A 24,146-nucleotide genomic window follows, 5' to 3' on the forward strand; every position below is an offset into this window, starting at 1 on the left:
TCAGCCTAAATAAAACATCAATAGTAGGTTTCAAGCTGAGTGGCTCACAAGCATTGCTATTACTGTCATATCACCTCTAACCTCCAGGGGAAGGTTTCTTGAAAAGAAACATGGCCCTAAAAGCACCTAATGATTCTGGGAAGTTTTTAACTGTCAGTATATCAGATATGGCAGGGCAAATAATACCTTTGTACTCAATTTCCTCATTACGCTTATCACCAGAAAGTTTTATCAGATGTATAGTAGTCTCTGAACTCCAATTTCCCCCACTTGAGAAATGCAACTCTCAATGGCAATCCCTCTTTCACACTCTATATAACAGAATTCCCCAATTGTCATGGAAACCCTGATTCCCAACTGCAAATATGGGGCATCATTAGAATTTCTGGAATTCCTGTTGAATTTACTCTAGGGAGCTCTTAAAAATTCCAAAGTACTGAGTAAAGAAGGAAGCTTAGAATAATCCATATGGTCATTTCCTGTGAAATAAGGAAAAGAAGGAGAATGAGGAGAAGAACTCATTTCCTCTGAGAAAGAAGGAGGAGGAGAAGAAGAATAAAGAAGGAGAGAGAAGGTGAAGGGAGAGGAGATGTAGGGAAAAAGGGAGAGGGATTTAGATAAGCAGGATTTGAAGGGTCATCTGCTTTTTGAGGATTACCAGTCTCTCTTTTGCTATCTTCTAAGATCAAATTAGAACTAAAACCTAATTTGAATGTTTCCTCTTTCAAGTGTCCTTGCTTCCCTCCAAACTTGTAAACCTTTATACTATGTATTAGTATCAAAATTTTCTATTATTCGACACTCATGCTTTCCTGTTTTGTCTCCACTAGACACATTTGCAGTGTCTTTCTTCCAATGGCATATGACATGGTTCTGGGACTACAGAATCTTCCCCATGAAGACTTTCTCTGTCATTGTTGGATTACTTGACTATCTTTTACATTGTGCATTAGCCTCCATCATAGCATGCAGAGGTGCTTTTGTTTCTTGGTGTCCTGCTGCTACACCCCACCCCTCAAATCTCACCAAGCCTAGATAGATACCCATGTCTGAATTTTTGACACTCTGGGAAAAGGTATCTAAAATAAAATATCAGCTTGTGATTTGCTTTTGTATGGTTTTGATATATTGGAATATGTTCTCTAGTGATCTTTACCCAATGAATCAAAGTATATGAAATTCCTTCATCAGAATAACTCCTAATCCCTTTCCATCAACTTAGCTTTGATGGAAAAGCTGTGAGGAAGAATTAAATTGTCCCATTTCCATATTCTTTAAATACTCTTTTGGGGGTGGGGTGAACATCTCAGTGTTCTGTGAGACTCATTTTTGAAAGTCTTCTATAGGTAGGTAGATAAAAACCTCAAAACGTACCTCAAAACGTATACATGCTGAGTTTTTTTATTTTTTTATTTTTTTTATTTAGGGCTTGGGTGCCTGACCCTGAAACTTGGTTTGGGCCAAACAAAGCAGCTTCTCAATAAAAGTTTTTGACTGAAGTTGCTTTTCATATATATTTTTGGTGAAAGGGTCTTCATACTTTTCAAGAGTAAAGATTTATAATTGCCTATACAATTGAATACATTCTTCAAAATACTATCTATGACACCCTTTCAAAAATGTCAAATTGACATCCTTCAGGGTGTTTCATATGTATCCAGATTTTAATTTCTATCCCTTATTTTCCATATTTTTACAACCTTCAGCTTACTAGTTTGCCCATAAATGGCTTGTCATGCTCACATCTCTTATAATTAAAAACAATATGGGCATCCAATTTCTATCCTACTGAGGTAAATGAGGCAAAGTTTAGGTGAAGAAGATCTCAGAGGACATACTAGGGATTACCCAGCACTCCTAGCAGTGGGAGAAGGACATAAAATGACCTATATTCTTCCTCTGAAAAGTCTGCCTGAAGATTTCATATGACTGGGTTCTTCTGGGCTCTTCTAACTCTTGGCAAAAAGAACAGAGAAGCCAATCCATAAATATTTATCACATCTATAATTTGCAACACTTTTAGTGGTCTACTTTATATTTGTCCAATTCTTCACATTTATGGTTATTTCTCCCTGAGTAGACAAACACCTCTGTCCTCAGCTTGCTAACCAAGCCCAAGGTATCTACCCTTCTCTCTCTGAGGTCATCTCAAAGAATAGTCTCATTTCCAGGATTATGAAGCATCCTACTCACATTTAATATTCCCAGTGTTCAAAAGGGTGTGTGCCATAGATGTAAATTTTGGTGTCTCCCCCCTCCACATATATGGGGGAAAAAAAGCTCAATGCTTAGTTGAGCTCATCTAGACATAGGGAAAATTATGACATTGACAAAATTTGCCGGAAACACCCCCACCTCATGTTCCTTCTCTATTTCTTTCATTTCTCCATACCTACTTTGGAAGTGAACTGAAAACAATGAGACCCTAGCCCCTCCTGTCTTCACAGAGTTTATTTATACATTGGACATTATTATACCATGTTACCTACTTTTAGGTTTTGTCTCTGAAAAAAAGAATTGAGGGGAAAATATCTCTCCCAGGTTTTCTTACACTTTTCATTTCCTCTCTAGGGTTTTGCCACACTTATTCCTAATGGTCTCACCTTTCCTCCTTCACTAGGGTTCCTTACTGCCCTGTCTCCCTGACCCAGGTGTAAAGAAAGATTCCTGGGTATTCTTAGCACAACAGAGACAGCCTCAGGATATCAACAAAAATTTACCAAAATGAAAAATGAAAAAAAAAAAAGATGACAGAAAATAGAGATAACGCAGAAAATAGTCACATTCCAACATGTAAGTTTTTTATTTCAAGGATTCTAGTAAAAGGAGAGCAGGGCCTTACTAACTGAGTACAAGAAAGGGCTTCTCAGTTAAGGACACTTAGTCTGGTGATTTTTGGCATAAATCAAGAGATAGCGTTTTCTTCCTCCTGGACTCCTGGGTCTATTGCCTGTAAGTTCTGTTTTGTTTTCTCATCTTTTAGGGTGAGTCTATTGAAACTTTTCAAAATGAAACATTGTCCTGGTTCAACCCTCCTGACCAGAAGGTTATATACACCATTTCCAGTTTCCAGTCTGAAAACAAAGAACCTTTGAAACGTAGGACAATTGTGATTAACAATATAAAGACATAAGGTAATTCAGTGATTCAATTCTTAGCTTTGCTATATAGTAGTTGTGAGATCCTGGGCATTTTGTTTTACTTTTATGTGCCTCAGTTTCCTTACTCATGAAATGGAAAAAATGGTATATACTTCATAGAATTTTGCATTAAATGAATTATTAATTCAAGTAAGTACTTAGACAAGGCTTGGAATCTTATTGTTGTTTTTACTACTGACACGCCAGAGCACAAAAGAATGATCTATTCCCTTCCTGCTCATCTCTAACCATCAATTTGATAATTTTATCATATTTATTAACTCATCTACCTGAACTCATTCTCAGGAAAATTATCTTGGAAATATGTGCCTATGACTCTTCCATAATATGATGATCCCGTAACCTTTCTTTGTAAAGATTTTATATTTATTTATTTATTTATTTATTTATTTATTCATTCATTCATTCATTCATTCATTCATTCAAACATGATCCAAGTGCCCCTTTCTGTCTTCTTTTTAGAGAGGGAGAAAGAGAGAGGAGTGAGGGGCAGAGGGAGAGAATCTTAAGCAGGTTCCACACCCAGGGCAGAGCTCAATCTATGGCTCATCTCACAACCCTGAGATCACAACCTGAGCCCAAATCAGGAGTTGAACACTAAACAGACTGAGCCATCCAGGTGCCCTGATCCCTTAGCCTCTTAACAACAGTTCACCCCCAAAATGCTGATCACTTATCATGTTCCAAATACTGTGCTAGGTGCCAGAGATGTAATGATGAGCAGAAAAGAAAGAAAATGCAAGTACAACCCTTGTCCTCACGAAGAAATAGCATCAGTGTAGATGCTTGGTAAAAATATTGCCTGCTTTGGAATCACACTGTGGTCTCCAAAGGTGGTCTCCACAAATTATGCTTTCAGATATCCATGACCCTGTGTGGTCATGTTCCCTGCAATGGATCTGAGCTGGCCTATGACTCATTTTAACCAACAGAATATGATGAAGGTATACATGCCAGTGTCAGGTCTAAGTCTTAAGAAGGTGTGGCAGGTCCTGCTCCTGTGCTTTTGGGGAGCCTTGAGCTACCATGTAAGTGCTCCAGCTGACCTGCTAGAGGGATTTCATGGAAAAGCCATGTGGTGAGGGAAATACCTTACAATTACATGGAGAGAGAGAGAGAGCTCCAGCCACCCGCACATCCCAGCCAACCCCCCAAGGCTTCAGACCATGAATGAGGCAACCTGGATGTTCCAGCTCATCACAAGTCCAGGTGACTATGAACTCAGTTAATGTCACCCAGAGTAAGAGCAGCTCATAGAACCCAGTCAACCCACAGAATCATGAAAGACAATAGAATGGTTTTTGTTTTAAGCCACAGAGTTTCAGAATAGCTCTCTATTAGAAACACAGGCGAAAACATCTTTCCCACTGACAGAGAGATGAACGTGGTGAAATTACTTAACTTTCCTGAGGCTCAATTTTCTCAACTCTAAAATGGGGCAAGAGTAAAACCTCACAGAGCTGTTGTAAGCATCAGATATAATATATGTAAATTCCAGGAAACCGGTGCTAATAAATGATAGCAATTACAGGTGGTTAAAGACTGTTGGTTTTCTGCCACATTCCCAGGTGGATTTTTACTTTAAATCAGGATCCTGAAGACCATGAGGCTTCCCCCAAGTTGCTATTCACATTTGATTAAAGGCTGCTTCCTCCCTATATGTGAATAAAGTCAGGACTGAATGTGAAGAGCTTTCTCTCCACGCAGAGAATTCAGGAGATAAGAGCCCATACCTGATCTGATATTTTCTGTGTTTTTTAACCCTTTATTTATATTCGCAAGATATGCCTCCTTGTTATGTCAACATTAAGGAATTATAATTGTTGCTAAACATGGCATCATAAAATTCTCACCCTTGCCTCCAACTTAAGGCTTCCTGAGAATCTTTGGAGATTGTAAAATAAATGATGTAAAACATGGGATGTTTTGGGTACGACAAATCTCATTTATTTTCACTGTCATCACTCACCATGGTATATAATAGCTGCTCCATGCAAACTGAAATATTGCAGATATTTTCAAAATACTATTGGGCTAGGGAAAGACCACTTGAATTTCTCAACTGCTTACTTTCAGTTTAAATCCCCATCCACAAAGTTTCTTTATATGTGTATTTTAAAGTCTTGAGCTTCTTGTGTGTTCGCTCCTAGTGCCACTGCCCATCCAACATCCAGTCACAGAGAACTTGAAAACGGTTCCTGGCATTCCATGAGGCACATAGGATTGAAGAACAAGGAGGCAAAAGATAAAAGTAGATATAACTATTCATTAGTTTTTGGTACATCAGATAATTTGTGCAATGGCTTCAGGGCTTTAATTGAATCACTTTTCCCACCTTGTCTTAATTTTAATTATGCAGCAATCATTTTTACCAACCTGTGCAAAGGAACCATATGAAAATGTGACATATGACAATATACATTTACCTAAGCTCCAGGACTACAGTGACCTACAGGCAATTAGCTACTGCCTCTAGCACTGAACGACCAATTAAAGAGTTAACGAAATGCCCTCCAAATCACCTACATGTTCAGGATTTTTGGACTGCCAGGAACATTGCACTTCAACTGATATAATTTTTGACTGACTGATTTAGTAAGTCTACATCTGCTAAAATTCCAGACTCATGCCTGTAAAACTGAGGAGTCAGGTTTTATGAGGTGCTTTCACTGTCATTAAAGACGATCCCACCTTAGCCCTTCTCCTAACAAGACAATCTTGCAGCCATCATTAGGAGGCGTGATCCTAGCTTGTCATCACAGAGAAAAAAGGCTTGCTAGGTCAATGAGGATGGTACTGAGTTCATCTCAAGAATGTAAGACATTCATTCCAGTGGCTATAAGCCAGAAACTAAATATAAAGAAGGAAGGAGGGAAGGAAGGAAGGAAGGAAGGAAGGAAGGAAGGAAGGAAGGAAGGAAGGAAGGAAGGAAGGAAACATGACATTTTAAGATATAATATATATATATGATACATATATAAATATATAAGATTATATATATATATATATATTGTTTAAAGTAGGCTCCATGCCCAATGCAGGACTCAAACTCACAACCATCAGATCAAGACCTGAGCAGAGATCAAGAGTTGGATGTTCAAACTGACTGAGCCACCCAGGCGCCCCTAAAGTTAATACTTAAATATATTTTTAGGGTTTTGTAGTAGTAAAGCTTGAGATAAGAATTTATTCAATAAGTGATTCCACAGACTCCTGGAAACAGTGAGGAAGCAGATAGAAAAGGGAAGGAAGCCATAGGGTGTGTCCATGAGCAAATTACCATTGTGGTCAACTGGAGACTGCTGGATGACAGTGTTGAATGTGCAGTACTGTCCCATGTGAGGGACAAAAAAAGATTCCCAAGGGGCAACTCCTGTCAGTCACTGGCCAAGAGTGCACTCATATATTGGCTCCCTAGCACTTTGCCTACTCCATACAAAGGCTGTGAATGCTCCAAGAGCCAGAGAAAGCCTTTAGACAGAGTCAGAGTGCTCACAGTACAAAGTTCCAAATGCACAGAATGGTGAGAATTGGGGCAATTTGAGTAGGACACTGACTGTTTGCTATAAAACTTGACTCCAATTAATTGTGTCTGAGTGATACCAAGTTTCGTTGTGGAGCTTGCTTCATCTAGTCTAATCCACACAGTTCATTCATTATACCCTGGATCTAAATATGATCTGTTTACCCATTGTTACCCAATTTAATCCCTAAAATCTGTCCTTGGTGTAGAACATCTCAGAGCATCACCCTTGCCTTCTGGGATGTCATAAAGTGTAGGGTACAGTGAGGGACAAGAAACAACCTATGCTTGATGAGGGAACTCATTAATTCTCTGTAAATCACATATTTGATTTGGCTGGGGACCTGACTGGGATAAGTCTACTAAAAATGTGTTTGTCAGATTCAAATAAATTGGGATGGATGATCTAAAAACTAAATATATATGAGAAACAAAGAATAGATAAAACTGAGGCTTATAAAAATGTAGACCAAATCAAACCAGTGACCCAAACACTTTTCTAAACTACTTTTGCTGAGACCTAGACATGTACATTAAATACCACAAGGATAAAGACAGAAAAAATGAGAAACACACAGGCTATGTTGGATCTTGCTTTTGGATGAAAGCCTAAATCATGCAACCTAAAAGGAGCTCTCAACTTCTGTTGTTATTCTTAGCTGAAGAGTCAGTTCTAAAGAGAGGTCCAGATACCACAGGAAGAGAAAATCCTTTTCCAGATGCTTTCTCCTCCCTAATTTCTTGGCAGTACTCCCAGGAAGCTGTCAATCAACCAGTCAAAATACATGGAGCAACTGTACTGAGTCAACAAGGACCTGTTCAGCACCTACTACACAAACGCACTAGGTTCTTGTCTATGATTCAGAGAAGCCAAATGAACTGCAGGGCTCTGATGTTTCACACCTGCGAGAGATGGGCTGATGGACAGATTGGTTGACTGATTAAGTGATTAAACCAAGTGAATGGACGGACTCCTAAAGCCCAACTTCTTCATGGACAATAACCTTGTCTTATTCTCTACTCTGTAAAAACCATCCCACCTCTGCTGCTTCATGCATGTTGTGGGCACTCTGTAAATGATTGTTGATGGCATGAAATAAAAACAGTGCAAAGATTTGTTCAATGCGAGTTGCCATGTAAGATCTGTAATTCTTCAAGTGCTGCAGGCATTTCTCTTGGTTAAGGGTTAATGGAACACACAGATGAGCAAAACTCTTAGCTCATCTCTTAGCACCACTCTTTGGCTGGGGTTTACAATCCTGGCTTCAAAAGCTTAGAGATTTCCAACTTATCAGGGAAGACTTTCTAGATTATGAAACAAGCAGTTTTTCACTCACTTCTTACTTTCTCTCACTTGCCTCTTTCCTGTTGGGCCAGATAATCCTTCACTCACAAGATGAAGTTTCAGCTTCTTTCTAAAACCTGTCTTTATATTTATCCTCATATTTCAACATTCTGTTTATTATATTTTTGCTAATAAAGTCTCCCCACTGCATGTCTTCTGTCCTTACACACTCTCTTGAGAGTTTCCTTCCTATTCAAATTGGTGCAATCAATAGGGCATACAAGTTAGGCGTGTTACTGATCAGTTGGGTTTTTTGGTCTGGAAGTTTGAAACTTCTTAGAATTTTATTACATTCCTTGGGCTTGAAACAATATAAATAACTTTATGAACAGGTCCACTTCTATACAGTTGTCTTTATTATCTCTTCTGTTTTATTGAGCCATTGCTGCTATTTTAGATTAGAAGCTCCCAGAAGGCAGGGATTGCAAACACAGCCTCATTTACCTCCAGACAGAGTAAAGATTTATCACTATGTCTCAGGGTTAAAAGTCTTCGAGGCTTTGTGTCCAAGTTGACCATCTACTACTCCTATTCTTCCTATAACATCGCCATTTCTCTTCTCATTCATCAACAACAAGAATAAACCAGTTTAAGATGAGTGTAAAACCTTGCATCCCACAGAGCATATGCTTAAAATATTAACACTTTGCAAATAAGTACCCTATTAAATTAACATTTATTTATAAGTGACTGAAATCAGACATTTTCTTGAAAGCAGATGTTGGAAAACTGTGATTAATAGACACTGAAGAGCAAAGAGAAAGCCGGGAGGAAAGCTGACTTAAAGACATCAGTATTGGCTATTTCTTGTTACAGTAATGCAGCATAACCAGAGCAGTTCAGTGGCATCCAGCAATTGATAGCTATTTTTGCTGTAAGTCTGAATTTTTGGTTGAGTGGCCCTGCCTATTTAAGCTGGCCTTGCTCATATCCCTGCAGTCAGCTGGCAGGTCAGCTGAGGAACTAGCTCATGTAGTAGGGTCTCAGGTGGGATGACCTGGCTCTGGTCCATGCGGTCTCTCTTCCTCCAGCAGACTAGTCAAGAAATGTTCTCATGAAGCAGAAATCCAAGATAGAACAAAAGAACATGGTCCTCTGGAGGCTTAGACTCCAAAAAGGCACATCTACACTGTTATTTACACCACATTCTACTGGCCCAAAGCAATCACAAGACCACCCTAAATTCAAGGGGTGAAGTAATAGCCTCCATCTGCTACTGAGTTGAGGTGCAAAGTCCCATTGTAGAGGAAATCTACAGAGCAGGGCCATCAAGTTAATCCATTGCTCAAGTTCTTTAACAAAATAATTCAGGCAGATCTAAGCTAAGGAAAGCCAAAAATAGAGCCAATCCTCTTAAATTAATTGCAAACTAACTGGGGAGAGTGAAGGAACAATTATGAATTCATTCATTGAATAGACATTTACCAGTTGTCTGCTATGCTTTAGGCTTCATACTGGGTATACATATGACTAATATATAGTCCCTGTTCTCACGTACTTCACACTGCCATGGGTTTGCATGCAGCAAGCATCATTTAGATACTACTTTGTGCATTATGATAGGTACTCAATGAATATTCGTTGGCCAGTGGTAGGAAAAACACTAAACAGAGCATGAATTTGTCAGAGAGCAAGTGTTCTTTTAGACTCCATAAAAATGTTTTAAGGGATGCCTGGGTGGCTCAGGGATTGAGCATCTGCCTTTGGCTCAGGGCATGATCCTAGATTCCCAGGTTCGAGTCCCACATCGGGGTCCTTGCATGGAGCCTGCTTCTCCCTCTACCTGTGTCTCTGCCTCTCTCTCTCTCTCTCTGTGTGTGTGTGTGTGTCTCTCTCATGAATAAATAAATAAAATCTTAAAAAAAAGAGAAGAATGTTTTGAGGGATAATCCTCTAGTGTTTAGAATATGCTAGAAAATGAAGAAAATTTAAATGTCTGAGAGAGGTCAATGTACACAATTTCCTTGTATAATTCTTTCCTTTCTCTCTCTTTATCATTATTATTAGTAGTAGTAATAGTAGTGTTTGGAGGCAGGGCAGAGGATGAACCTCAGCTGGCAAAGTCAAAATAGCAGTTAATGGATCTTCCTCATTGTTAGGCAGCAGCTCCTAAGACGCTTCGGGAGCCTCTCAGACATCAGTCACCAGAAGGCCCTGACCAGGGAAGAAAGGAAGAAGCCCGATGTCAGGCAGTGTCCATAGTTCCCCTAACTGCCAGGTCAGGGAAGACAGAGGAAGACCTAAAATGAACAGGATATTGCATGTCATTCAATAAAAAAATAAAAAGAGCAAGGTCTAAGAAGTAAGAAATAGAGAACTCAAAGTTAACCGTATTTCAATGTATACGTACACACGCCTACATACTACATCGTGCATTTACGCACACACCCACATTCAGCCAATCAATCCACAGTGAAAAATCTTTGGCCTTGGGTTTGTTCTTAGAGAAATCTTTCTCCGACCTCTTTGTGGAGGCCAAGAGAGCAGCATGAAGGGGGAAAGCCTGTGAGCCAGAGCTGAGGGCTCCTTTGATTTGAACAGTGAATTGCAAGATGAAAATAATCAGGGAGCACCAATGCCACACGGTTGTTTATGTGCGTGTGTGATTGTGTGCACGTGAATGCATGTGATTATGCTTCAGTGTGTGTGGGGGTAATGGGGCATTAACACTAACTCACAGAAGCTGCTCTGCTTTATGAGTTGGGATTTTTTTTTAAAGGAAATCAAGCCATATTTTTTTTCTTCCCGTTCTCAAAGATGAAGCAATTTACAGATGCTGAATCCTTTTTTAGGAATAATTCTCAATGCATCATTCAAATATCCTTTGAGCTGAGCACACGATATGCACATCATGAATACATATAATCACTGCACGGTCCTTTGTGAAGATTTTGAAAATAGCATCTGAAAGAGTCAACCCTAGGTCTCCATCTGAGGACGTGCACTCGGTGAGCGTGGCCGTGCCAACTCTGGACACTCATCCCCTCTTTCAAAGGCCCTGCTCCGTTCCTGTGGTCCTCGTAGAACATTTCAGTGGTCCTGGCAGTTCAAAAGTAAATCATAATTTGGGACCCCTGTACAGATTATATGCTTGTGTGTCTGTCCGATGCAGTCAGCACTTGTGGACTTTCAACACATGCCACAACAAACAGACATTTTTTTTAAAAGAGCATCACCTTAAGACTAGCTAATTCCACCCTCTTCTAGGCTCGCTTGGGCCTGATGGGACCAAAATTTCAGAGCCTAATGGTGCAAACTGCATTACTACTATGTATCACTAGAAAATTTGCAGATGCTCACTGTACAATGCAACGACCACAACAATCCGATCAGAAGGCATCTTTCTTGCTGTCACTGTCACTCTGTTGAGTTGAGGGCTATTTCCTTGACCTTTTTCTTCAGAAATATGAAATAAAGATTTTTTTTTTTTTTTTTTTTTTTTTTTTTTTTTTTTTTTTTAGTATATGTGCTGCCCAAGCGAGCACTAAAGATTTTTTTTTTTTTAATTATGTTTTCTCTGGAACTCCGAAAACTCAGAGAACTGTACATGTCTCTCCCTTTTCCCTTTTGAGATATGGGAAAATCTGAAGTCATTGGCTTCTTTTTGTTCTTTTCTTTCCTATGTTCTCCAGTTTGGAGCACATAAGGCTTTTTGACATACTACGTCACATGAAACTAAAATTCATCTACACAAGGTGGTACCCCCAATGACTACAAACACCCTAAGCCCTTTTATGGACCCAGTGATCTTTAGATATTTTTGACCTATGATGTATGTAACAAATATCCAAAATCATGCGTTATTTGAAACAGAAAGGAGAACACAAAGCATTTGCATCTCATTACCATTTATAAAGATTGCCTTTGAGACTCTAAAGGTGTTAAGAATTGCCAGCAGGGAAGTGGTTCCTGCAGCTCTCCACCCTCACACATTAATACTAATAATATTAAAATAAGTAAAATAACTTAGTTCAGATAACATCTATTCATTCAAAGAATTTTCAGATATCTACCTATATTTCTGGGTTTATAGATAATTCAGGGAAAAAAACAGGCCTCATTAGCTACCCCCTGAATTCCAAGATTTATTTCTCAAATTAGAAAGCAATTTTTTTAAAAAAATATTATTTCTTAGAGAGAGTAAATGCATGAGTGGAGGAGAGGGAGAGGGAGAAGCACACTCCCTGGTGAGCAGGGAGCCCAATGGGGGACTTGATTTCCGGACCCCAGAATCATGACCTGAGCTGAGGACAGACGCTTAACTGACTGAGCCACCCAGGCACCCCTAGAATGCGATTTTTGAGTGCCTTTGATGTGTCCAGCATCATACTCACACTTTAGGCCAGTGTGTTTTTAAATAAAAAATAAAACAATTTTACTGGATAAACATGTTAGAATAGTTTAATATTAAAATACATTAGAAAACAACATACAATTCATAACCAACTTTTCCGGATGCATAATAGTTAGCAAACTAATGGGTACTTTTGAAGAAGCTGCAATATGTTGAGTAGCAAGTGAAATTTATGATCCAATCCTTAACCTCGTGTATCACACAACAGATTTGGAGAGAGGCTAGCAAAGGTGTAGGGAGGAGAAAACCGGCTGCAGAGGTTCCAGAGGCCGAATTAGACCATCACTGAATTTAGCTGAAGAGAGTCAGGCTAGACCCTGTGGAATCATCTCTATGTCCCTATAGACAGACCAACAGCTGCAGCAAGACCTGCCATACCAAGAACTGGAAACAGATGCTGAGGAACCTCTGCCGTGAGCCTCCTAGAGCCCCTGGATGTCACTGTGTGCCGTACACAGAGAGGGACATCTGAGCACCTGTGATGAAAAGAAGGAAACCACCCCCCCAACCTCTCCTCAACATTCCCTTCAGTCAAAGGGTTTCATTACCTTTTCAGAAGCAAACAGCCTCTACTCACCTCCCTAGCTTCATGTCTTGTCCCTGAACCCTTGTCATCTGGCTCCAGCCATATTTAAGTAATTTCAGTCCCAAATATGGATCATTCTCTTGTTTGCTGTAATAGGGCTATACTGACTCCTGGAATGTGCTTCTGAATGTGCTTCTCAATATCTTTTGGGCCTGATTGCTACTTTAGACTTTACCTTTAATGCAACATCTTCGGTGCCCCCAATGCCTGGGTTATTTTGCTCCTGAACAACACACCCTCATTGTAGTCTTTATTGACCATTCTAAATGTTACTTCCCTTTCCAAAAACAAAATTAAATAAATTAGCACGTGGTAAACAAACACTTAGAAGTGTATCTAGCATATCATACCCAAGAAATATTAGCCATTATAATTATCTTACTTTAAAAAAAATTCTGATTCCTTGATACACTCCCTTACTGATATCTGAGCCAGTTTCTCTCTTGTTCACCAATACAACCTATTGCCTAGCACTGTGCCAGGCACATGGTGAGTGGCAATGAATATGGGATGAGAGAGATTCAGTTATTACATACAGCCACTGGCACTTAGATCTAGTACTTTCTCCTCTCTGCAGTAAGACTTCCTATCAAAACTCCACGCATGATCTTAAAATGAGATGATTCTAGATTAGCCATCCAGATTGACCCTAAATCCAATGCAAGTGCTCTTGTAAAAGAAACGCAGAGGGAGATCTGAGACCAATAGGAAAGGAGAGATGTAGCCACAAGCCAAGAAACAGCTGGAGCCACCAACTGGAAAGGATAAGGAAGCATTTTCCCCTAGAGCCTCTGGAGGAAGCACAGCCCTGCCGATGTTTTGTTTACTTGCATTTTATTATTTTTCTCAGAATATTTAATTTCTACTCTCAGCAAATTTCATTTATATAATACAGTGTTATCAGCTATTGTCACCATGTTACACAGTAGATCTCCCAACCTTATTCATCTTATAAGGGAAAGTCTGTACCTTATAACCAATCTCTTCCTATTTCTCTCACTCCCAACCCCTGGCAATTACTTTTCTACACTTTGTTTATGTGAATTGGACATTTTTTAAAGGATTCCATCCATATGTGATATCACGCAGTATTTGTCTTTGTCTGTCTGGCTTATTTGACTGAGCATAACGCCCTCTAGGTTTATCTACATTGTCACAAATGAAAGGATTTCCTTCTTTTTGGAGGCTGAAAAACTCCATTACACACATATACCACATTTTCTTTATCCATTCCTCCTTCGATGGACACTTAGATCTCAGACTTCTGGCCTCGGGAGCTGTGAGAGAATAAGCTTCTCGTGTTTTAAGCCATGATATTTGTGATCATTTGTTATGGCAGTCGCAAGGCCAAAGGAGATAGCACACGTAGGGTATGCCATCAGTTTCTGGAATATTCTTATTCATTCACTCATTCACTCATTCATTCCACAAATAGAAGTGTTTGCCATGTCCTAGGACTGTTCTTAATACTAGTAACAGGGGGCCAAAAAAGAGGTTAGCTCTGAGGACATGATACTTGTTATAATTTTATATAGCATTAAGCTATAAGTTCAGTTGCATTGTGGCTGAATCTCCAGCTCCAGTTTATGTTGTCTTTGAAATGCTTTCCTTGTTCTGGTGAAACACACACACACATGCACACACACACACACACTTTCTAATTTCCACACATTATAGAGCTTCTCCTCTTCACATCCTCCACAACTCCCACTTCCAGTGTGATCCCAAATTCGCCTGCATGGAAAACAAACTCTAAAGCTGTGGCAAATATAAAGGGGCTGCTGCTCACTGCAGAGCATTTGTAGTCTCTCTCTTACTGGGAGAAAAGCAAGCGAGCCTTCCTTATCATTTTGCCCATCCTCTCCACCTTCTGGAACATCATTTGTAAACTGGATGTGGGTACCTGGTCCTCATTCACACGTATCACTTTTGCTTTTTGATTTCTCTAGACCACACAGATGGCTCCTTCGCAGAGGAAAGAGCGGAAGGTTCCGTAATTTTAGATAACACCTGTGTCAGCAACAGAGACTCACTCTAGAGCCATTCAACCCACAGCAGGAAGGTTATTTTCTGATGGAGGCCTTTCTCCTTCAATTGGCTTACAAGAGAGAATAGGAAACAAACTTTGTAACATTTATGGTACCTGCAACTTGAATACAATGTCTTGCCCCAAATATAGGATTGAAATCCTGATAACCCATAACATCCGTATTATATCTCCCCATGTCACTGGATCGATGTGTCCTGCTCTTTTGTTTTCTAAACGGATTCTTCACTTTTTATAAAGTAAATTTTTCATCACCAGTTTTTTCTTCTATTATATTTTGTAAAGATCCTTAGAAGACTCGTTTCTTTCAGGAAGTGACTGTTATGACAGAATTATAAACAGCCAAATATATCCAGATTAATATAAATGTCCTGCATGTGACAATTTGCCCCTACCAGAAGTGATTCTTTAATAAGACTGAGCAATTTACTGGAGAAAAGCACTTGACAGAGACAGAAACTGTGTCATTTGTCCAAAGGGGGACACAGACAAATATTTTCATCTGGCTCTTGCTCAATGCCTGACTCTAAGCTACACATCATTCATGTTTTTATCCATCACACTTTAAGCACTGCTGTTGTAACGCACATGAGCAAACTGCAAAGCTCAAGAGTATGTGTTCTGTCCCAACCAACGGACAGCTGATTGGGTGGACTTCAACTTCAAGGGAGTGGACAGATGGATTAATTCTATTTGGGAAGAAAAGAGAGCCGAAGAAAAGTAATGATATCAACTACCAGGCGATGCTAGGACAGGTAGTTCTGTCTTTTTCTAAATCTTGGGATCAGGCCAGGGTCACTGATTCTAATTAGCAACAAACCATCTCCTTATCCCACACAAGTCACACGGAGCTGGAAAAAATGACCACAGTTTGCCAAATTAGAGCTGGCATTTAATTTAGGGAGGGAAATGGGCAGACGTATTTGGCCAAACCCTCCTGCTGGACTCACTCTTGGGCATCAAATAGCCAGAGGAGGGTAAAGGTGAAGAATGGGTGGAAAAGAAAACACAACGTGGGGGAGGAGTATAAAGCATTAGATAGAGGAGGTTTCAGAAAAGCAGATGGGGAAAAATGGAGAAGGGGATAGGGGAGTGCCAGAAAAACCAAGGGGATAAAACCAGACAGCTTCTCAAGGTGCACGGATTTGTTCCATCTCATCTTCCTGGTTTCCTACTTCCATAGCATCTACAGCTCATTTCATCACGGTATGTATCTACCACATGCCTGCAGTGGACCGGACACTGTAGCAAGAATTTTGCTTATCTGATTTTGTCTAAGCCTTGCAACAATCCTGGGTTTTTGGCTGTTGTATACATAAAGATTCTGAGCTTTGGGAGAAAGCAAGTCCTACCTCTGGGTTGTGGCAAAGTCATAATTCAACTCCAGGTTCGGCTGACTCTCAAGCTTATGTGCTTTCCATGAGACCCATAGAGTCAAAATAGTAAGAGAGTGGTTCATTAACTTCTGCAAGGGGGAATTTCTTAAATCAATACTTTAATTTTCATAGAAAGGCAGGGCTGGAACAATGTATTGCTTTAGGGAAAACCCCACTGAGATGAAGGTCCAGGAAAAGATGCTGTGCTCCTTTTAATATTTCTTGTGAAATTTCCAACAGGAGAAACTTTGAGGGCTATATTTCTCAAAAGTTTCATGTGATGGACTGCCTGGAAATAGAGATCTTCACTAGGCGTACCCTGAGAAACAGACACAGAAATGTGAAATGTGTATAAAATGTGTACTTTGTGCTAAATTAGACATCATTGCACATCGCATCCTGGCTAGCAAGCACCATAAGCACCATTAGCACCATTTCTAATAAACATTTGCAGAAGGAAAAATAAAAGTTGAGAAAATAACGTGTGGAGTATTATTTTTCTTCGGTTTTTCCTTCTGAGTGCTCACTTTTCTACTTCACTTTAGGATACCAGGTTTTAGGGCACAGTTTGAGAACCCACACTTTGGGGAATGGTTTGTCCCACAGTGGGTTTGAGGTTTTGAAACAGAGGGTGAATAGGTGGCAATATGATAAAATTTACTAAACCTCTCACCTCCCAGAAGTATCTAATTACAAGAAGTTTGAAATTTTCACAGGGAAGCTCAAATCCACATTCAGTTGGACAGCTAGAAATCTGAACTTAGAAAAATTCATAAATAATTGACTAGAGCAGAGCATAACAGAGCAGGGAAAGAACATAGTGGAGCAACTAGAGAATTTCATTTTGTTGATACCTTCTTTAATTCCATATTTGCTTGGAGTTTCTTATATATATCAGGGACTGTTTTTTTTTTTTTCCTCAGCCCTTTAAAACATATTCCTTTTGATGAGCCTGAACACCTTAGTTCCAACCCTAGCCAAACCCCCAACATTCATGACTACCATCGCCACCTGTTGAGGACATGGTCCACCAAATTAGTGATGAGTGAGTGTTTGAGTTTATCTTTTGAGTCTCTCTGTGAGCTATGACTTTTGGAGACTGAGTTATAAAGGAATACATACCATTGGAGCCAAGATTCTGTTTCTCCTCCAAATCCTTCTTTCCTTTGTTCTATACCCCAGAGCCTGGGCTCCCTGGCTCTGGTGGGGCAGGCTATGCTTTATGTCGTCCCTGCTTCCTTTGCACGAGGCAGTGTTGGCAGCTGTGTTGGCAGTGGCTCCCATCTGGAAGTCCCCGTGCAATGCCGCATTACTTTCCTAGACCTGCCATAACAAATTACCTCAAACTGGGAGGCCTACAACAACAGAAATTTATTCTTTCACAGCTCCAGAGGCCAGAAGTCCAAAATCAAGAGGTCAGCAGTGCCATGCTCCCTCGGAAGGCTCTAGGGGAGAATTCTTTCCTCTTCCATATCCTGGTAGCTTCAAATATTCTTTGGCTTGTGGCTACAGGGTACTTCAATCTCCATCTCTGTCTTCATATGGCCTTTTCTGCTATCTTCTCTTCTTATAAGGACACTTACTGGATTTGGGGCCCACCTGCATAATCCAGCACGATCTCATCTTGAGATCCTTAATTACAACCACAAAGACTTTTTCTAAGTTAGGACACATTCACAAGTTCTGTGTGGGTGTATCTTTTGAGGAACCATCTTTTAACCCTCTACAAAGTACTGCAGATGTGAGGGGTCCTGGCTGGTGTTCTCCCCGTCTTCTCCTTCAGGCTTCCTCCTCTTGCTAGGACTGCCATGCTTCACCATCTCTTGGTGATCTCCTTAATCATGCCCAAGCTATAAAATAATCCCCGCTTTAAACTTGCTTCTATTATCCTTTAAAATGTACTGATTGAGATAGTTATATAAATCATATAGTATAGTGTTGCTTAAAAAGCAAACAAATGAACACCAAAAAACAACTAAACATGACTTGATCAATTAAGATTCTCACATGAATTCCCAATCTCGGCCAGAGACTTCCCCATCTCCATTGGAATATATCTTCCCCGATTCATCCAGCAGGACTCATCACTGAAAACTTGGAAACATGCTTACAAAAAGCCACAAGGGCAGAGGAGCTAATTCTGCTGTTACACATATATATTTTCTACTCTGTTACAAATGGATATTTTCTAATTTTGGCACTTTGTAAAAAGAAAGGGGTAATCTTTATAATGAAGCTCTCTTCATCCTCCACAAAGACATAATGAACTTTTATGAACATATTTACCTATATTTCAAAAATTCCCCCAAATAAGAGAACAATTCAGTGAACGAGACTGTTTGACACCATGCTCATCCATCACCTAATTTACTGTAACCTATTGGCCTTTACACTTCTTAAACAATTTCTTTTATATTGTGGGAACCCACACTCATTTGTGTGTCCACTCCTTTCTCATGCTTAACCATTTATTCTCTTGTTGCTGATCCAGCTCTACGTGAGTACATTCAGAGCACAGACTATTTGCCAAATTAAAGAGAATTCTGCTGAGATATTTTATCTGGAGATTGATTTTTTTTTTAATTATCCATTTTCTCCTTTGTAGCATGATTGGGTTGGACTGGGTGATTTCATCTTCAAGGCTGTTTTCTAGAAGGTCCTGGAATTTACATAAATTGGCCCATGGAACTCAGCCACTCTATCATGTCATCACCATGATGTCACAAGGAATCCTAAGGCCCCGAGGGCTCCTTAATGAACAAAGCGAAGTTGTTTAACTTTCCAACTAAATTTGGTAAGTGTTCTATGTGTCTGGATTAAATTCTGTCCACTGAATCTGCCTCCTGCTGATAGAGGCCAAAACCAGTCTAAAACCCTCTGTCAAGCCACTGCTTCAGCAAGCTCAAATCAAACATCCGACCACACCAGTACAAAAACAAACAAATGCACAGAAATAGGTCTCGCTGCTACTTCTGGCCTTCCCTTGTTCTGTGGGGCATTTAACCCTATCGGATTTCATTTGCTTCACAGGTCAGCGCATCCCCTTCCTGCCAGGTGTGTGGACCTTGAGAAACTGGACGCAGGTAGACTATTGACACCACGTCGTTAACAGAAGGTCTATAGCATCACTCATTCATTAGTTCACTCATTGATTCATTCATTCATTCATGCCAAATCTCCCAACTGTGCCATTCAGATCTTCACAATTAGTGCTTACTATTTGCGAGATAAACTTCAAATATGAGGTCATTTCTAAAAAATATCTAAATTGAATCTTCCCTATATGGTGTTCATATAACAATTTAAGGGAAATAGTGCAAGGAAAATGATATCTAGCAAATGGGGGAAATGCATATACAAATGTGCATATATTCATATGCATATGTGAAATATGTGTGTGTATATATTTAAAATTATGGTTCGAAAAGCTTTTGCCAAAATTCAGGACTTCGTGTAAAAATAGCTCCACGTCTGTATCAGTTAGTTTCTCTTGGAAACTTTAAAAAAATATAATATTTTTTGATGGCTTTACCCTGTGCTGCCCAGCTACATTAAGATAACAGTAAACTACATTCTTATGGCTGTCATAACATTTAGCTTGGTGCTGCTTGCAATGTGAGTAATCTATTAAGATATATAAGGTGCAAAATGCCGCCTTTGTGTCTTGGAGTTCCAGCTATCAGCTGTAACAACCAAGTGCAATTACTGCCAGTGTGGGGCCTGGCTGCTTCCCACCACAGCCCTCATCGGCCAGAGACTTTGCAGCAGTGACCCCTAGCAGCCTCGGCCACCGCCACTGGGGCCGCCCAGAGCTCCTTCTCCCAGTCTCTGTTTCCTCGACTCCCTCCCCTCTCCTCTTTCTTGCCTGTCATCAATCTTACTAAAATGACAGCAGACAGATGTTAGCCTTTGCAAAGATCAAATGAAATCTATGGCTCTGGGGCTGTTCACCAAGGAGCAGATCAGTCTACACCCGACGTAGGCACACACACGGGCGACAACCCACCTAGAATCAATTCGCCAGCCGTTGCGAGTATCTCTCCATAGGCGTGGGCCACTCAGGGATGGATTTTGACAAAATTTAATCCTTCAGTTGCTTCAGAGAGGTTTGATGGTGGAATGCTGGGAATTTCCTGCAAGAGCGTGTGTGTGTGTGTGTGTGTGTGTGTGTGTGTGTGTGAGTGTGTGTGTGTGAGCATGGGCTTGCATTTGAAAACAATTACTAATACTCAACTTAGAGGAGACAGTATTTATTTTGGCCACAAATTCATGATTTTTTTAACCCCTTCTTCCAGAAGTTGGACTGGGCCAAAGCATCCCCCACACTTGCCCTTGAGTTTTCAGATTTCTCTTACTGAGCAAACATTACTCTATAGCAGAACTATGCTGAATGTGCCCTTGTCTCATGCAATTTCTTTACATCAACGTACAGGACTATTTATCCCCAATAGAAATGTTTACCTAATCTGGAAAACGTCAGGCCATATGGTGTACATTGTATGAATTTCATCCATCCTTTTTAACTCTTTCTGAAAGTCTTTTTTTCCCCTGCTGCCCGTTTGTTGTGGACCAGGCAGAAATGATTAAAGGGGATGGAACTCAGAAGGGTGGGGGGCAGGATGGGAAGGAAGCAAAGAGAAGCACAGATGGGGCATGGGAGAGCTGCTTTCTTTGCTGAACACATCTTGTAAACCAAAGGCTAAAGAGGTCTCAGGATAAAGGCAACCTTTGTGCAGTTAGAGCAGATCCAAAACAAAAACAAAAACAAAAACAAAACCCCCAAAACAACAAAAAACCCCACACATCCACAGTGACCTCAAGATGAATATGATGCATTATTAATAATAACATCCCCATGGGCTACCTGAAATTCAGAAAGGCCAAATCACCTTTAGGCTCTTATTTCCCTCATCACTTCCTAGAAATAATGAAGTCTTAACTGCATGAAGAAAAGAGCAACCCTCCGGTACTTTGAGCTGAAGCAAATGTTTCTGTAATGTATCTTTCTACAGTATCTTAGTAAAAGATAGATAGCTATTTAAAATAAGCGATATCAAGGAAGAATAAACTATTATGTTTGTGCCAATGCTTATTCATGGTTTTATAACAAGACATATCTGTTTTCTTCATATAAATCTTGACTCTATATTTAGAGTTTGCAAACAATGATTCTAGTTTTTGGCTGCCTGCCACTTCTGATAGAAAGCTGGGATAGCCGTACCACATTACTATAACATTAAAAAAAATTCCCAAAATTCCATGTGCAGAACTTCGTAACATGCAAGAGAAAACTATAAAGTGTTCCTATATATACTGAGAAGAAAGGAGGGCAAAGGGTTACAAATTTCAAGGAGGGGCCTGAGCCAATTTTTTTTTTCTGTCAATCTTCCTAAATTAAAGGTATCTATGGAAGCTGTAGAAACTGGGTAGAGAATACCATTTCAGGCCTTTAATGGCCTTCATTTTACCTCTAAGGGAAAGACGCCCCTCTGTCTTAGCCACTCTGTCAATTCTTAAACAGTGCTTGAGCATTCATCAAACACTCAGTCAACAGTACCAGTTTTAGCAGGATCAGTAATAGGGTCAAATAATCTCATATATCCTAACAGTTCTGGTCTCTTATCTCTTTTCCATATTTAATAGTGCTGAAAACACTTCGTGGGTACCAGAAAATAGTCATTAGCTTGATTTTGTTCTTGGTTGTAGGGAAGGTGGAAGAGAAAGCAATAATCCCTGGGACAGCTAATTCCATGAACTCGCTAGTCTAGTAGTGTTTTGGAAGTGTGGAACTCACTCGGGAAATTTCATTCATTCAATTACTCTAAGCTCATTCATACACTCCTTGTACCAAATCCTACAGTTTCCAAGCTGAGTACTAAAAGGATGTGAAGCTCAAAGATGGGATCTCCCCTGCAAGAGTCTCCCATTCAGATGCGGGAGTCTCCATAGTGCCTGTGACAGGCAGCATGTGGGGCTCTGTGATCTCAGGGAGAAAGGAACTTTTAATAGTCCTGGGGTGTCAGAGGAGGAGATGGCAGGTGATGCCTTCTGAGTCACCCTAAAGAGGGCGAAGGGCAGCTCTGGCAATGCAGGACAGGGACAGAGGCTGGAGAGAGCAACCGAGTAGCCTGATGTGGTCATGGGGCACAAATGCCCAGAGGAGGGGGGAGGGGAAAGGGGAAGAAGGGGGAGTGATGCAAGCAGATGAGGCCAGGGCAGCAGGGGGTTAAACCACAAAGAGCCTTGGCATCTAGACTGCCATGGCCCGAATTCGCAGCTGTGAGGTTGCCACTGAAATTCCGAGCAGGAAAGCTTGAATGGAAAGGATAGGGAAGTCATGAGAAGAGCTTTCTTCACTTGAAAAAGACATCCGTGAGTACAAGAACTAAATACAGCGCCTCAAACACAATGTGAAGATACCAAACAAAGCCTTGAATGTTGACATTATATAAAAGTGGAAGATGCCCAGTGGCCCTCAGTCCTGAGATTAATTCAAGAAAACACAACCAACTCAGGCAAATTGAGAAAGGATACTTCAGAAAAGCAAGAAAAAGGTGGTGGTGGTGGTTGACAGCGAGGGTGGAGGGTAAGAGGTCCTCATGAAACAGATTTCAGGAAACTTTCTATTAGTCTGAATGAACTTTGGTCACTAAGTTGAATATTCTACGAGTAAATCGTTTCTTATTGGGTAAGAGAAAAAGACCAAGGAGAGCTGACACAGGCACTCTAACTAGAGTTTGAATAACCAGCCGAGCTTATTTCAGGCAGTACAATTTTTAATCACATCTAGAGGAGAAAGTCAAATGCATTAGTTCCATTTACAACCAGTGTTGTTCAGCATATCAATTAAAAGCACAAAGTGCTTTCTCCACATTCCTTCTACCCAATTTTCAAATATTTATTGGTGCATTATACTGAACATTTCATCACAATTAGTGTGGAAGTGATACGAGGCCCATCGAACACACTGAGCTTTTCATTATGAAAGTGGATTGAGCAGGACAAAGACTAAATTGTTAATATCTTAAAAACAAGAGCATTAATTATTAAACAGAAGTAGTAATGTATGGAGTTATCTGTGAGAGAAGTAGAATGTGCCATTTAGCCAGTTTTTAAATCCCCCATTTGTGTATTTCCAATAATAGCCTTATTAAGTTATACAGATAGTTCAGAAATATATCACTAAGTCAGATGTCTTAAATAAGGACCCTGGCAGTAGGCCCACCAAATAGGAATTAGAATCCCACTTGGGTTACCTTGATCTTTATTTTGAATGAGTCAACACGGGGCAAAATTCAAACTAAAGAATAATCCACAGTATCTTTTGAAATGTAGGCTCATCCTCACAAGTAGGTAAAATCAGAAGATACTGCAAGGAAGGGAGTCAAAGGAAGGAAGGCAAGAAGGAAGGAAAAGAATGAAAGAAAACAGTTCCCTGGACATACTCAGCTCACAAACCAGCTTGCCATGAAAATGTCCATTTGTGAACCACTTGTTAAAATAGACAATAAAGTGTTGTAGGGGGTTTGTTTTCCCCCAAAAATTCAATGAAATTGTTCTTTGCCTCTCGGATGAATGTTGAGGGACAAATATTAATGTTAAGTAAGATAAAACCCATAGTTCTAAAATCCTTGTGGTCTATCCAATAACTCAGTAGGATGCTTAAAAGTCTCTCAGGAAAAATTAGGCAAGAGTGTAAGTGATGTCCTTTCAGATCAACACTTCCTTGTGGTTCTCCCTCCCCCCACCCATCT

The 24,146-nt window shown here is 40.1% G+C and overlaps 1 long non-coding RNA gene across 1 annotated transcript; it reads left to right on the plus strand.

Annotated features, from left to right (window-relative positions):
• Nucleotides 1-380: 380 nt before the first annotated feature.
• LOC112672800 (uncharacterized) lies at nucleotides 381-23,909 on the plus strand. The gene is made up of 5 exons (XR_007413634.1): nucleotides 381-574; nucleotides 2,984-3,134; nucleotides 18,998-19,186; nucleotides 19,423-19,475; nucleotides 23,728-23,909. It is a non-coding gene; the product is annotated as an uncharacterized LOC112672800 (long non-coding RNA).
• Nucleotides 23,910-24,146: the final 237 nt, after the last annotated feature.

Source organism: Canis lupus, chromosome 10 (genome assembly GCF_003254725.2).
Source record: "Canis lupus dingo isolate Sandy chromosome 10, ASM325472v2, whole genome shotgun sequence".
NCBI classification, from domain to species: Eukaryota; Metazoa; Chordata; class Mammalia; order Carnivora; family Canidae; genus Canis; species Canis lupus.